The sequence below is a fragment of the Mastomys coucha genome, unplaced genomic scaffold (assembly GCF_008632895.1).
Source record: "Mastomys coucha isolate ucsf_1 unplaced genomic scaffold, UCSF_Mcou_1 pScaffold13, whole genome shotgun sequence".
Classification (NCBI taxonomy): Eukaryota; Metazoa; Chordata; class Mammalia; order Rodentia; family Muridae; genus Mastomys; species Mastomys coucha.
The window spans coordinates 73,508,964-73,523,208 of NW_022196895.1; the positions used below are offsets into that span (position 1 = coordinate 73,508,964).

The 14,245-nt window shown below is 41.4% G+C and overlaps 1 protein-coding gene and 1 pseudogene across 4 annotated transcripts in view; both read right to left on the minus strand.

Annotated features, from left to right (window-relative positions):
* The window catches only part of CUNH18orf25 (chromosome unknown C18orf25 homolog), an 85,942-nt gene that overhangs the window by 64,318 nt on the left and 7,379 nt on the right, over nt 1-14,245 (minus strand). The gene's annotated exons all lie outside the window — the stretch shown is intronic.
* LOC116087379 lies at nt 9-531 on the minus strand (annotated as a pseudogene).

Consider the following 14,245-nt stretch of genomic DNA (forward strand, 5'->3'; position numbering starts at 1 on the left):
ATGACCATGTGGTTGAGCTGATGATGAAAATCCCAGCTGATCTGCATGTGGAGAACCAAATTTCCCAGTATATGACATCTGTCTGTAAACACTGTTCATCACTGCTTGCCGCTGATAATCTTCTGGAGAAGAAAAGGACCTCTGAACCATCTGTGCTGGCGGAGTCACGTTACCCACACTGTCCTTTCATAGCTGTTAGGAGATGTGGAGGTAGGGCTTAAATTTCCAACATGATGCTGGGGATATGACATACTGGCATCCTGAGAGGCGTGACTACTTCCTGGTGGAACAGCTCGAAGAGGAGCTCCTCCGTCACCTTTGTCTCCAGGTTACCCACGAACAGAGTGCGGTCGGCCTCTGCGGCCGCCGCCCCCATCGCCCCGCCGTTCCAGTCTCCGGCCTAGGCTGCCCGCTCGCCAAATGATAGGATTTTTATCAGTCTCCTTTGAAAGATCAATGTAAGGGCTAGTCAGATGGCTCAATGGTTAAGTGCACTGACTGCTCTTCTAGAGATCCTGAGTTCAATTCCCAGCAACCACATGGTGGCTTACAACCATATGTAATGGGATCCGATGCCCTCTAAAGACAGCTACAGTGTACTCATATAAATAAAATAAATAAATCTTTAAAAAAAAAAAAAAGAAAAGAAAGAACACTGTATTTTACATGCTGGAGGGGATGCTAGAAAAAGAGAACACTCATTCCTTTTAGGAGGGGGAGGAGGTGAGTACAGAACAAGGGAGAGAGAAGTGAAGGGAAAAGCAGGGTAGAGGGATCTGATAGGGGAAGTGGGAAAGGGAGAGCTTAGGGAGCAAGAGGGAGGGAAATAGAGGAGGAGGAGGGTAAGTTAACAATAAGAATGTCTGGAAAAGCTGTAATGACTCAGTTATTAACTATTTTCCTAAAAACTTTAATATGTGTAATTCTGTATATTAATATACATATATAGCTTTCACAAACTTTTCTCATCTGGACTGACCAATGCTCCCTCCATAAGTCAAACAGCACTTAACAAAACCCCCAATATCAGACATGAGAAGCCCTCTTTTGAGTTGTTTGAAAGCTTTCCAAGAGTCCCAAAACACAGTCTATTGCTATTGTCCACCCCCAGAGGTGGAAAGTAAATCCCTATTGCTGAAGATCCCGTGCAAGTTCCAAAAGAGGGAGGCAGCCAACAGTCCTACCCAGCTAAGCAGCCTAGGATCACTCACATCAATAACCAGCATGGCACAATAACACTAAGGGCACAGTATGGCACACACACCTTGGTAGTAATCAACAGCTCTCTAATTGGACTGAAGACCTGCTCAACAAGTACTCAGTGCTAGGAAAGTCCTGAATATTCAACATAGAGATGCAGAACTGGTGTCTTGCTAGAGCCTTCACGCCTATTGACTGAAGTTTATGGTACTGGAAGGTACTCTGCACACCACCAGAGGAGGAAAAAGGTAAGCACCAAGCTGACTACAACCCCAGTTATTACAATAGTGCCCTGCCTGCATGATACTCCGGGACAACAGTGGCACAAAAAATTGTGAGAGTAATCAATTACTAGCTGGTTAGATTTAAGGCCCACTCCATGAAATAAAACCCATGCCTAACACTGCTCAAGCAGCCAAGAACATGAGATTAGATTTGGCGTGGGGAAACCCAAATACTATTGTTCTGCTAAAAGTACAAAGCGCTAAAATGACTCCTAACAGCTGCTGTATCTAGGAAACAGGGTTTTGCTCAGCCATCCTCAGAGAAGCTTCCCCTTACCATAGATGTTAACTGAGGCAGTGAGCCTCAAGCAGACAATCAATGTGCAAAGAGTAAGAGGCTTGTCACCCTTAGTCTTAAACAAAGACCTGCCTTCATCAAACTCCTTTCCTCAGGGCACAGGGAGCCATGCAGAAGAGGAAGTGGGAAGATCGCAAGAGCCAGAGGGATGGATGACACCAAGGAAATGGTGTCTCCAGATACAGCAGGACTAATGCACAGATGAACTCACAGAGACTCTGGCAGCATGCATAGAGTCAACACAAGTTCAAGCCAGGCCGAGTCTCAGTACTAGGAATGGGAAATGGACATGATCTCTCGTTCCTAACCAAAATCTACCTCTAACTGACCTCTCAGAAAGGAAAAAGGACTCTGATGGAGTCCACTGGTCATATAAACTGCAATGGAGGGCCATCCCCAGGCCCAGCAGTAGATAACCAACACAAACAAACACAATAATGTTTTGTAGTTTGCTGCTTATATTGCTTTTTTTTTTATAGCATTTTTTAAATCATACTGGTCTTTTCCTTGTATATTATAGTTTCTGATTTTTGTGGTTTTACGAGTTTGTTTTTGTGTGTCTATGTTTCTTGTGCTTTCTTTCTTTCATTTTTGGTTTTTGTTTTTTGGTTTGGTTTGGAGTTGGATAGGTGAGAAAGAAGGGGGGGTCTGAGAGGAGATGGAGAGGAAACCAAAATTAGAGTATATTCTATGAATTCTCAATTTAAAAGACACAAAAAAGAGAAGAGTTAAAAGCCAGGAGTGGTGGTACATGCCTTCAATCCTAGTACCACCACGACCACCAACACACACACACACACAAACACACACACACAAAAACAAACACACGCGCACACGAGGCTGAAACTCTAAATGAAAGCTGCCTTGGGGCAAACACCAAATTAATTTAGTAACAGATCAAAATTTAGGCCAGGGCAAAGTAAGACAACCGGATCTGATACTCTTTTTTTTTTTTTAAAGATTTATTTATTATATATAAGTACACTGTAGCTATCTTCAGACACACCAGAAGAGGGCATCAGATCTCATTACAGATGGTTGTGAGCCAACATGTGGTTGCTGGGAATTGAACTCAGGACCTCTGGAAGAGCAGTCAGCGCTCTTAACCGCTGAGCCATCTCTCTAGCCTCCCTCCACCCCATCTGATACTCTTGAGCTGAGACCATCATGGTGGCTTCTACCATTAGATAAAAGAAGATCCAGGTAAAAGCAATTCGTGTCAACAGGTCTATCAGGAAACTTCCAGGAAAGACAGGGACATCAGTACCCAGAGGATGATATCACTGTCTGACTCTTGCATAGATGTCTTAGTCACTGCTCTGTTGAAGTAAAAAGATGCCAAGACCAAGGTAACTCTTATAAAATAATTTATTGTAGGCTTGCTTAGTTTCAGAGATTTAGTCCAATACCATCATGGCAGGGGGGCATTGTAGCACACACAGAGAAACTCATCCCCAGTGACACACTTCCTTTACTCTTAAAAGGATACACCTCTTAATCCTTCTCAAATAGTGCCACTCCCTGATTACTAAGCATTCAAATACATGAGTTTATGGGGGCCATTCTTAAAACCACATTAGAATTTAGATGCATATCATCTATATAGTCAAGAAACCTTCAAAAAGCAAGCAAGCAAAGGACAGCATTGCCAACTGCAAGTGAAAACTTAGGGTCTTCATTACCTAAGTTTAACCAAGTAGGAACTGGCCTCGAACCAAAGGTTAACAACAAGGAAATTTCAAAATGTACAAAGGAAACAAGACATAATAGCATGAACCTATACTATAATTCCAGACAAGACATGATAGCATGAACCTATACTATAATCCCAGACATGATAGCATGAACCTATACTATAATCCTAGACATGATAGCATGAACCTATACTATAATCCCAGACATGATAGCATGAACCTATACTATAATCCCAGACAAGACATAATAGCATGAACCTATGCTATAATCCCAGACATGATAGCATGAACCTATGCTATAATCCCAGACAAGACATAATAGCATGAACCTATGCTATAATCCCAGACATGATAGCATGAACCTATACTATAATCCCAGACAAAACATGATAGCATAAACCTATGCTATAATCCCAGACATGACAGCATAAACCTATGCTATAATCCCAGACATGATAGCATAAACCTATGCTATAATCCCAGACAAGACATAATAGCATGAACCTATGCTATAATCCCAGACATGACAGCATGAACCTATGCTATAATCCCAGACATGATAGCATAAACCTATGCTATAATCCCAGACATGACAGCATGAACCTATACTATAATCCCAGACATAATAGCATGAACCTATGCTATAATCCCAGACATGACAGCATGAACCTATACTATAATCCCAGACATGATAGCATAAACCTATGCTATAATCCCAGACAAGACATAATAGCATGAACCTATGCTATAATCCCAGACATGACAGCATGAACCTATACTATAATCCCAGACATGACAGCATGAACCTATACTATAATCCCAGACATGATAGCATGAACCTATACTATAATCCCAGACAAGACATGATAGCATAAACCTATGCTATAATCCCAGACATAATAGCATAAACCTATGCTATAATCCCAGACATGACAGCATGAACCTATGCTATAACCTATACCTTCAGCGCTGAGAGGCTGAAGAGGAGGGACAAAATTCAAGGGCAGGCTACAAATAGACGATGTCTTTAAACATATATATAAATTTTAAAAACAACAACAATGAACTAGTGGTCGAGTGTTTTTCTCAAATGTATGAAGTTCTAGGTTCACACAGGAGAATCAACTCACAGAATATCAACTCAAACTATAAATAAATATCCAAACTCCCAAAGAACAATCCTATGCAGATTTTCTTTAAATCTGTGTGAGAAAAAAACAACGAAAAAGGAGGAAGAGATGAAAAACACACAGAAAGATATACACACAAAAAAGCAAATAAACACAGGTGGTGGTGGCCCACACCTTTAATCCCAGCACTTAGGAGGCAGAGGCAAGCAGATTTCTGAGTTCGAGGCCAGCCTGGTCTACAGAGTGAGTTCCAGGACAGCCAGGGCCATACAGAGAAACCCTGTCTCGAAAAACCAAAAAAAGAAAAAGAAAAAGAATTATTACAGATCTAATACACAATATTAATATTCCCATATTATATGTCTTATTGTTTAGAACGGTAAATTGTATAATATAGTTGGCATCCTGGTGACATTTTTTAAAAAATTTTTAAAAGATAGTACTGTGAGTTCCAGTTCTACAACTGGGTGAAAACTTAATATACCCACTTCCACTACAAAACTGGTAAAACTCATGAAGAAACACACAAACATATTCCTACAACCATACAGAAAATGAAACACATATTCAAGAATCTTTGCCTGTAACCCCAGCACTGGGGAAGCTAAAGCAAGAGGATCACAAGTTCATGGCCAGGTTTTGACTTTTGAACTGGTTTGGATTTTTAAAGGCTTATTTTGAAATGTATGTAGCCCAGGCTGGCCTTGAACCAAAGGTTAGTTTCAAGTCTTAGTCTTCCTGTCTCCACCCCCCAAACTCTGGGGTTCCAGACAGGTGCCCACACATACCTTTTCTACTTTAAATGTTGAATATATAGTGCTAATTTTTAGGCTTTTTTAAAAGCTATAGCTGGGCAGTGGTAGTATATGCCTTTAACTCAGGAGTCAGAGACAGGCAGATCTCTAAGTTTGAAGCCAGCCTGGTCTACACAGTGAATTCCAGGACAGTCAAGGCTACACAGAGAAGCCCTGTGTAAAATAAAATAAAACAAAACAAAACATAAGCAAGCATGCTACCATCTGGAGCTTCAAATGTATCTCTGTAATTGAGCATGATGCCTTAGGCTTGATCTCTAGCACATAAAAACTTGTCTACACTGACAACTATCTTTAAATAATTCTATTTTAGATTTTGAAATCAATTTATTAATTTTTATTACTGATCATAACTAGCCTGAAATAAATACTCATTCTAAGAAAAGAATATGTAGGTCAACGGCCAAGATATATTTAGAAAGATATATTTAGAACACTTTTTGAATTTCTACCCTGCTTCAAGCCTGGACCATGCTACACTAGCAACCTCTTTTAATCAAATATTAACATGGTAAACATCTAGGTTTCTGCAAAAGATGAATTAGATTGTAATGCTTTAAAGGCAAGAGTTGTTGCTGGAGCTCACTTGGTAGAGTGCTTGCACACACAAAGCCCAGGGTTAGATGCTCAGCACTACATGAACTGGGGATGCTAGGGCATACCTATAACCCATCTTAAAAATAAGGCTCCTCTTCCTTGAGAAGCCCACACTCACCATGCCTAAGTATGCACGTCTTCTCTCTCAGTGCTTCTCTTACTTTTAACCCTCTGGGGTAAGAGCTGTGCTATGATATCCTTAATAGGGCAAGGCATAGTGGCGCACACCTTCAATCCCAGCACTCCCAAGGCGGAGGTGGCAATGGACTCTGCTAGTTCCAGGCCAGCCTGGTCTACATATCAAATTCCAGGCCAGCTAGGGCTATATCATAAAGTGGGGGTGGGGGGAGAGAAGAAGGGAGAAGAGGAGAAGAAGGTTAATTAACCCAACTTTGCTTCAAATCAGTAAGTAAAAGTTTGCTTGTATATTACTGAGGTTTGGAACAAAACCTCATGCATACTAGACAAGTGCTCTACCACTGGGGTACATCATCAGCCCAAAATTTTATTTTGAAGCAAGGTTTGACTCAATTGTTCAGGAGGACCTTCTACTTGCAAGGCATCTACCTCAGCTCTTCCCTAAAGGTGGCAAATACATAACCACACTAAGATTTAAATTAAAACAGAGTCCTTCAAACTAAGTTTTCCTCAGCCAAAGACTCCTTTAAAAAAAAAAAAAAAACTAAGCCAAACATACTAGTTCCTGCCTGCCATCTCAGCTTTTGAGAAGCTAAAATTCAAGGCCAGCCTGAGTTTTAAAACAAGATTCTGTCTTAAATAAATAAGTCAGGGACTTAGGAGGCAGAGAAAGAAGAACCAGTACAAATTCATGGCCAGCCTGGTCTACATTATTAACTTCCGGCTATTCAGGGCTACACAATGAAATCTTGTCTCACACACATACATACACACACACACACAGACGCGCGCGCGCACATGCATATTGTCATACATATACACACACAGAGTTTTCTTTAAAGTATTTATTGCCGGGCAGTGGTGGCACATGCCTTTAATCCCAGCACTTGGGAGGTAGAGGCAGGCAGATCTCTGAGTTTGAGGCCAGCCTGGTCTACAGAGTGAGTTCCTGGACAGCCAAGGCTACACAGAGAAACCCTGTCTCCAAAAAAGAAAAAAAACAAAAAAAACAAAAATAAAAATAAATTAAAAAGTATTTATTTCTTGGAGTCAGGCAGTGGTGGTGCACGCCTTTAATCTCAGTACTTGGGAGGCAGAGGCAGGCAGATCTCTGAGTTTGAGGCCAGCCTGGTCTACAGAGTGAGTTCCAGGACAGCCAGGGCTACACAGAGAAACCCTGTCTCAAAAAAGAAAAACAAACAAACAAAAATATTTCTTGAAGAAAATTGTCCTTCGTGAATTCAGGTTGCCTCTTAACAGTCAGAGACTAGATGGCTTAACCAGCAGAGCGTATTTCTCCCAGGCATAGCAACTAGCTGCCTAGTATCAAGGTTCTGCATATCTGGTATCTGGCCATCGTCTGCTTCCTGCCTTAGAGAATGCTCCTCCTCACTGGATCCTCACAGGGTTTAGGGAGAAGCAATCTAATACCTCTCCAATGCCCACAGCCAATGTAGCCTGAACACTCCTGATCTCTTCTAATCTTTCTCTGGCCTCTTTTATAAAGGCACTAATCCACTCACTTGGGCAGATCCCTCAGGACCTAATCGCCTTCCAAAGCCTCGCCTTACTAACACCTATGCTGGGAGTAAAGATCTCAATACAGACATTTTGGAAAGACAAAAATTAAGACCATAGCAAAATGCTTTTATTAAATGTTCTAAATAACCCCTCACTCACGGTCTTAATATTTAACACAAATAGGAAACAAGTGTAGCTGAGTATGGTAGGGCATATTCAAGAGGTTGAGGCAAGATCTAGGGATGGGGCTCAGTTGGAAGAGGGCTTATGTACATGTGGTGCCCTGGTTTTATCCCAGGATAGACACTTGGCAAGACAGTACATGCCTATAGAGGCAGAAGATTAGGACTTAACACCAGCCTGGGCTACAGGAGAGCTTGACTCAGTATACACACAAGTACTGATGGGGGTGGAGAATGAACCCTGTTGATAAGAATACTAGGGGCTGTCAAGATGGCTCAGTGGGTAAGAGCACTGACTGCTCTTCTGAAGGTCCTGAGTTCAAATCCTAGCAACCACATGGTGGTTCACAATCACCCATAATGAGATCTGACTCCCTCTTCTTGTGTCAGCTGCAGTGTACTTAGGGATAATAATAAATCTTTAAAAAAAAAAAAAAAGAAGAATACTAGCTGCTCTTGCAGAAAATCTGGGTTCAGTCCCTAGCACCTACACCAAGCAGCTCTTGACCTCCTGTAACTCCAGTTCAGAGGTTCCCATGTCCTCTCCTGGCCTCCAGAGTACCTAGGACAACACACACACACACACACACACACACACACACACACACACAGAGTGCATATGCAGACAAGCAAACACATAAATTTTAAAGTATTGAAACAGAATCTTAAGAACATTCTGGTTTATTTTCTCTGAGCACAGACTTTACCAATAAATGTGTTCTTAACAACACAAGGCTTTAGAAATGAATTACTTGGGGCTGGAGAGATGGCTCAGCAGTTAAGAGCACTGACTGCTCTTCCAGAGGTCCTGAGTTCAATTCCCAGCAACCACATGGTGGCTCACAACCATCTATGAGGGGATATGATGTACTCTTCTGGTGTGTATCTGAGGACAACTACAGTGTATAAATAAAAAATAAATAAACCTTAAAAAAAAAAAGAAATGAATTACTCTTTCAAAATATCTACAGGATATGCAAACAGTACATAGATGTTTGCCTAGATCTATGGCTCAATTAATACAAACTATTAGTATTAAAAACTATGCTACTTTATAAATGTAAATACTGCTTCTTGATAACTTTCCCTTAAACATAAAACCAACAGTGTATCACCTGATTGGGAAATAAATTCCTTGAATACTTGTAATACTATATTCAAAAAAAAAAAATTGTCAAGAAAAAAAACAAAAACCTAGGGCTGGCAAGATGGCTCAGCATGTAAGGGCACCTGTTACCAAGCCTGACCATCTAAGTTTGATCCCTGAGCCCACATGGCAGAGGAAAAGAAAGGACTCCTACCCATTGTCCTGTCTTCAACACACATTTCTCTAATCGTTGCAATCAAGAACACCCCTCCAAAAAAAAAAAAAAAAAAAAAAATCCCTAAGAACAAGTTGTGGCCAGGTGAGGTAGCACATGCCTTTAATCCCAGAATTTAGGAGACAGAGGAAGGAAAATCTCTGTGAGTTCAAGGCCTGCTTAGTCTACATGGTGAGTTTAGGACAGCTAGAGCTAAGTAGAGAAACCCTGTCAAAAAGCAAAAGCAAAACAAACAAGCAAACCAACCAAGTTGTGCATATTTAATTATACTTATGTAGTCCCTTTGTCTGAGCTATTTCTACACTTAAAATGTACAATAAGAATGTTGACCTGGTATGGTGGTACATGCTTTTAATCCTAGAAGTTGGGGAAGCATAGTCTGGTGAGTCTGTGAAGCTGAGAACCTCGGTATGTAGGCCAGGCTAGTCTTTACTACTGCTCTGCTTAGCTTCTTAATCCCAGAAACAGAACAGGAAACATACAGACTGGAAACAAAGACGAACTGTTGACACACAAAGATCAAACTAGAACGAAGCAGGGCTTTCAAACAGTGCTGTGCACCTACTTCCTGCTGTTTGGGGCGACTACTGCCACAAAGAGATTTCATGTATTTCATAAGCTAGGGATGCAATTCGGTGATGGATAGAATGCTTGCCTAGGATAAGCAGGGTCCTGGGTTCCATCCCTAACACGGGGGGGGGGGGGGGGAATGTTATTTTATACATCATTAATCAAGTTGGCCCTTCCTGCAGTACTGTGAAAAGGGCCCACACCTACAATTCCTACAGGAGGCTGTGAGTTCAGGGACACCCTGAGCTACAGTGATCATATCTTTAAACAACCAAGGCCTAGGACTAAAGAGATGGCTCAGTGGTTAAGAGTACTTGCAGAGGACCAGGTTCTGTTGCCAGAACCAAATGGTGGTCCACAGCCCATACTTCCACTTCCAGGGTATCCCATACCTTCTTCTGACCCTCACTGCACACATACATAAAGCACACACTTATTACATGCAGGCTAAACACTCTTAAATGAATAAATAAATAAATAATAAATCACCCAGGATGTAGCTCAGTATAAGATTGTTTACCTAGCATGCACAAAGCCTTATGTTTAATCCCTAACACCACATCAAAAAAAATTATAGCCAGCTATAAAAATGTATAAAATGGACAACTGCATTACTAGCCATCGTCTAAGGAAAAGCAAACACTTGAATTATTTAATAATTAAGACTGTGGTCACAACAAATATATTGCTTCAGAGAGGGTTTTTATAAGACAGAGTTTCATGTAGCCCAGGCTAGCCTTGAACTCCTGATCTTTCTGCTTACACCTCCCAAGTACTAGGATTACAGGCACAGGCCACTAAGCCTAAGTAACAACAGTACTCCACGTATATCAATACTCCAAAGACTTTTGTTTTCCAACAACTTTCAATTCTTTGCAAGGATTTTAGGTTAGTTTTTCCACTGAGAAGCTATAGCACAAATAATGTCAACTCTGAAGGAACCAAAGCCTAGGACTGGGACAGAGACACCTACAGACACGTCCAAGTCAAGTCTGTTCTCCACAGTAAATTCATCCTTCCTCAGCCCTCAGAAAGAAAGCAAAGAGGACACACACACACACACACATACACACACGCACACTCGCGCAAACACTCACACACACACACACACACACAACTCCCAACTGGAAATTATGAAACAGGAGAAACTCATTAATGGAGCTGGAGCTGGCCAATTACCACCAACAGAGGCTATCATCACAGACAAACCAAACCTGCACCTCCTGAGGCACGCACGCACTCAACACTAATAATAAAGACTCTTTGCCATCCGAGGAAGAAAAACTGGCCAAGAAAGAGTGTACCCCACAGAAAAGAACCAAATCATTCTCATAACAAAAGACATCAATTCACAAACATGCATGGGCCTGAAGAACATGCTCACCACCATTACAGGAATAGAACCAACAAATTCAGACTGTGGGAAAATTCCAATTTTTTCATACATGATGTGTAAAGAAAAAGAGAGGAACTAGAGATTACAAAACCATACAAAAACTGTATTTGGTTCCTGATCTAAATAATCATAAAAGCACATTTATGAAATAATGAAGAAGCCTGAACACTCCCACAACTTGAAGACACTTGGAATTCCTTACTTTCTTATCCTTCACTGTGATTAACACTCGTTTGGCTTTTCTTTCCTTAAGGGTGAAGTTGGCTGGAAAATGAGTGCCACAGGGTTGGAGCACATAAAAGGAACACTGAATTAATAAAGCTGAACAGAGGGATCAGGAACATGCGGGATCTGGTCTAACAAGCACAGAAATATAAACTGCCAGACTGCAACCAGGAAGGCAGCTTTGCATATCTGCCAGCCAGCCTTCTCCACACTGACAGGAGCCCTACAAACCGGCCAGGAGTGATAACAGCTACTCAAGTCACTTCATGGGGCAGATGCCACCACTTCTAGCATAGTACACCTGGCCCTGCACCAGGACGGGAACGCAGTAGCAGCAAGTAGGAGTTAAGGAAGCTACCAACTGCAAAAGCACTTCAGTAAAGAAAACATTTCTAAAGCACTCACCCTAAAGCATCATTATAAATCAAGAATAATGTAAGATACAAGCTTTAACTCCTCTAAGACATTTGCTCTTGTCATTCTAGCTTTCTCAGAAGACGATTCAAAACATGCTGGGATCCCAGGTTAGTTAGTGAGAGAGAGAGAGAGAGACAGAGAGAGAGAGAAAGAGATAGAGAGAGAGAGAGAGAGAGAGAGAGAGAGAGAGACAGAGAGACAGACAGACAGACGGGGGGGGGAGGAAAGAGAGAGAGATGCTGCCAAAACTATCTACTATACATACCTTCAGGCTCATAGCAAATTGTTCTTTGGATTGCAGCTGAGAAAAACAGACAACACTTGATGAGTAAATGTTAATTTAAGAATGTTTTCGGGGCTGGAGAGATGGCTCAGTGGTTAAGAGCACTGACTGCTCTTCCCCAGATCCTGAATTCAATTCCCAGCAACCACATGGTGGCTCACAACCATCTGTAATGGGATATGATACACTCTTCTGGTGTGTCTTTAGACAGCTACAGTGTACTCATATAAAATAAAAATAAATAAATAAAATATATATATGTATATATAGAAAAAAAATGTTTTCAGAGGCTCAATGGTCAATAGGCTTTTGTAGGGATTCAGTTCCCAGTACCCATTATCAGGAGCCTCACAACTATCTCCCAGCGGACCCAACAACCTCTTAACTCTCTCAGGCACCGGCACTCACATTTAATATTCACATGTACATACGTTTTAAAAAGTAATCTTTAAAAAATAAAAAATAGGGCTGGCGAGATGGCTCAGTGGATAAGAGCACTGACTGTTCTTCTGAAGGTTTTGAGTTCAAATCCCACAACCACATGGTGGCTCACAACCACCCGTAATGAAATCTGACGCCCTCTTCCTGTGCATCTAAAGACAGCTACAGTGTACTTATGTATAATAATAAATAAAAATCTTTGGGCCGGAGTAAGCAGGGACTGAGTAAGCGGAGTTGACCAGAGCGAGCAGAGGTCCTAAAAATTCAATTCTCAACAACCACATGAAGGCTCACAACCATCTGTACAGCTACAGTGTACTCACATACATAAAATAAATAAATCTTTTTAAAAATAAATAAATAGGGGGCTGGAGAGATGGCTCAGCGGTTAAGAGCACTGACTGCTCTTCTGAAGGTCTTGAGTTCAAATCCCAGCAACCACATGGTGGCTCACAACCACCTGTCATGAGATCTGACGCCCTCTTCTGGTGCATCTGAAGACAGCTACAATGCATTTACATATAATAATAAATAAATAAATCTTTAAAAAAACAAAAAAACAAAAAAATAATAAATAAATAAATAAATAAATAAATAAATAAATAAATAAAGGCATGGTGGTGGTCCTTTAATCCAAGGACTAGGGAAGCTAAGCTACAAAACAAGTTCCAGGTCAACAAAGGCTACACAGTGAGACTCTGCCCCATAAAAAATAAAAAAAGAATATGCCTGTCACTTAGGCATGCTAGTGTACAGGTCTATAACTCAGAGCACTTGGCAGTGGAGGCAGGATGATCAGGAATTCTAGAGTAACCTTAGCTAGGCAGTTAGTCTGAGTCCATCTTACGACATGTTAAATCTAATTTTTAAAAAAATTTTAAAGATTTTATTTATGGCCAGGCAGTGGTGGCGCATGCCTTTAATCCCAGCACTAGGGAGGCAGAGGCAGGCAGATTTCTGAGTTCAAGGCCAGGTTGGGATACAAAGTGAGATCCTGTGTGAAAATAATACAAAACACCCAACCTTTCCTCAGTACATATTTTATTTCCTGTATGTGCAGGTTTGAGCACCACAGTTCCCTGTGTCCATAAGCAGGCAGAGGACAACATGCAGGAGTCTGCTCTCTCCTTCCATGGGAGTCCCCGGGATCAAACTCAGATAGTCATGCTTAGTGAGTGACTAGGACCCTCTTTTGTTTTGTTAGGGGAAACAGGGTCTCACAAAAGCCAATGTGGCTCAAACTCACTAAATAGCTGAGGGTGACCGTGAACTCTCAATCTGGTACCTCCCAAGTAATAGGATCACAGGTGTGCACCACAGCCCTTGGCAAAAGACTACGCTGTAGGCTAACACTGAGGCAGACCACTGTTAGGATCAGCTGCGTGCGGTTTCTGTTCTTAACACAGAAGGAGAACAACTCTGGTCCCTAGCGTCCTCTCTCCACCCAGTACCCTGTCCAACTACACAGCAGCCAACAAAACACTGACTCTGAACGTCCCAAGGGCTAGTACTAAAATCAGATGACCCCCCATTTAAAAGAAAGTCAGTCAGTAATCTAGATACTCTAATGTCAATTAGGCAAATAAAAACGTAATCTCTAGACTAGCTAGCTTAGCACAATTCTAGTTTAAACACATTCTTAGAAACAGCTGCTCAGCATGCGATGGTGGCGCACACCTTTAATCCCAGCACTTGGGAGGCAGAGACAGGCAGATTTCTGAGTTCGAGGCCA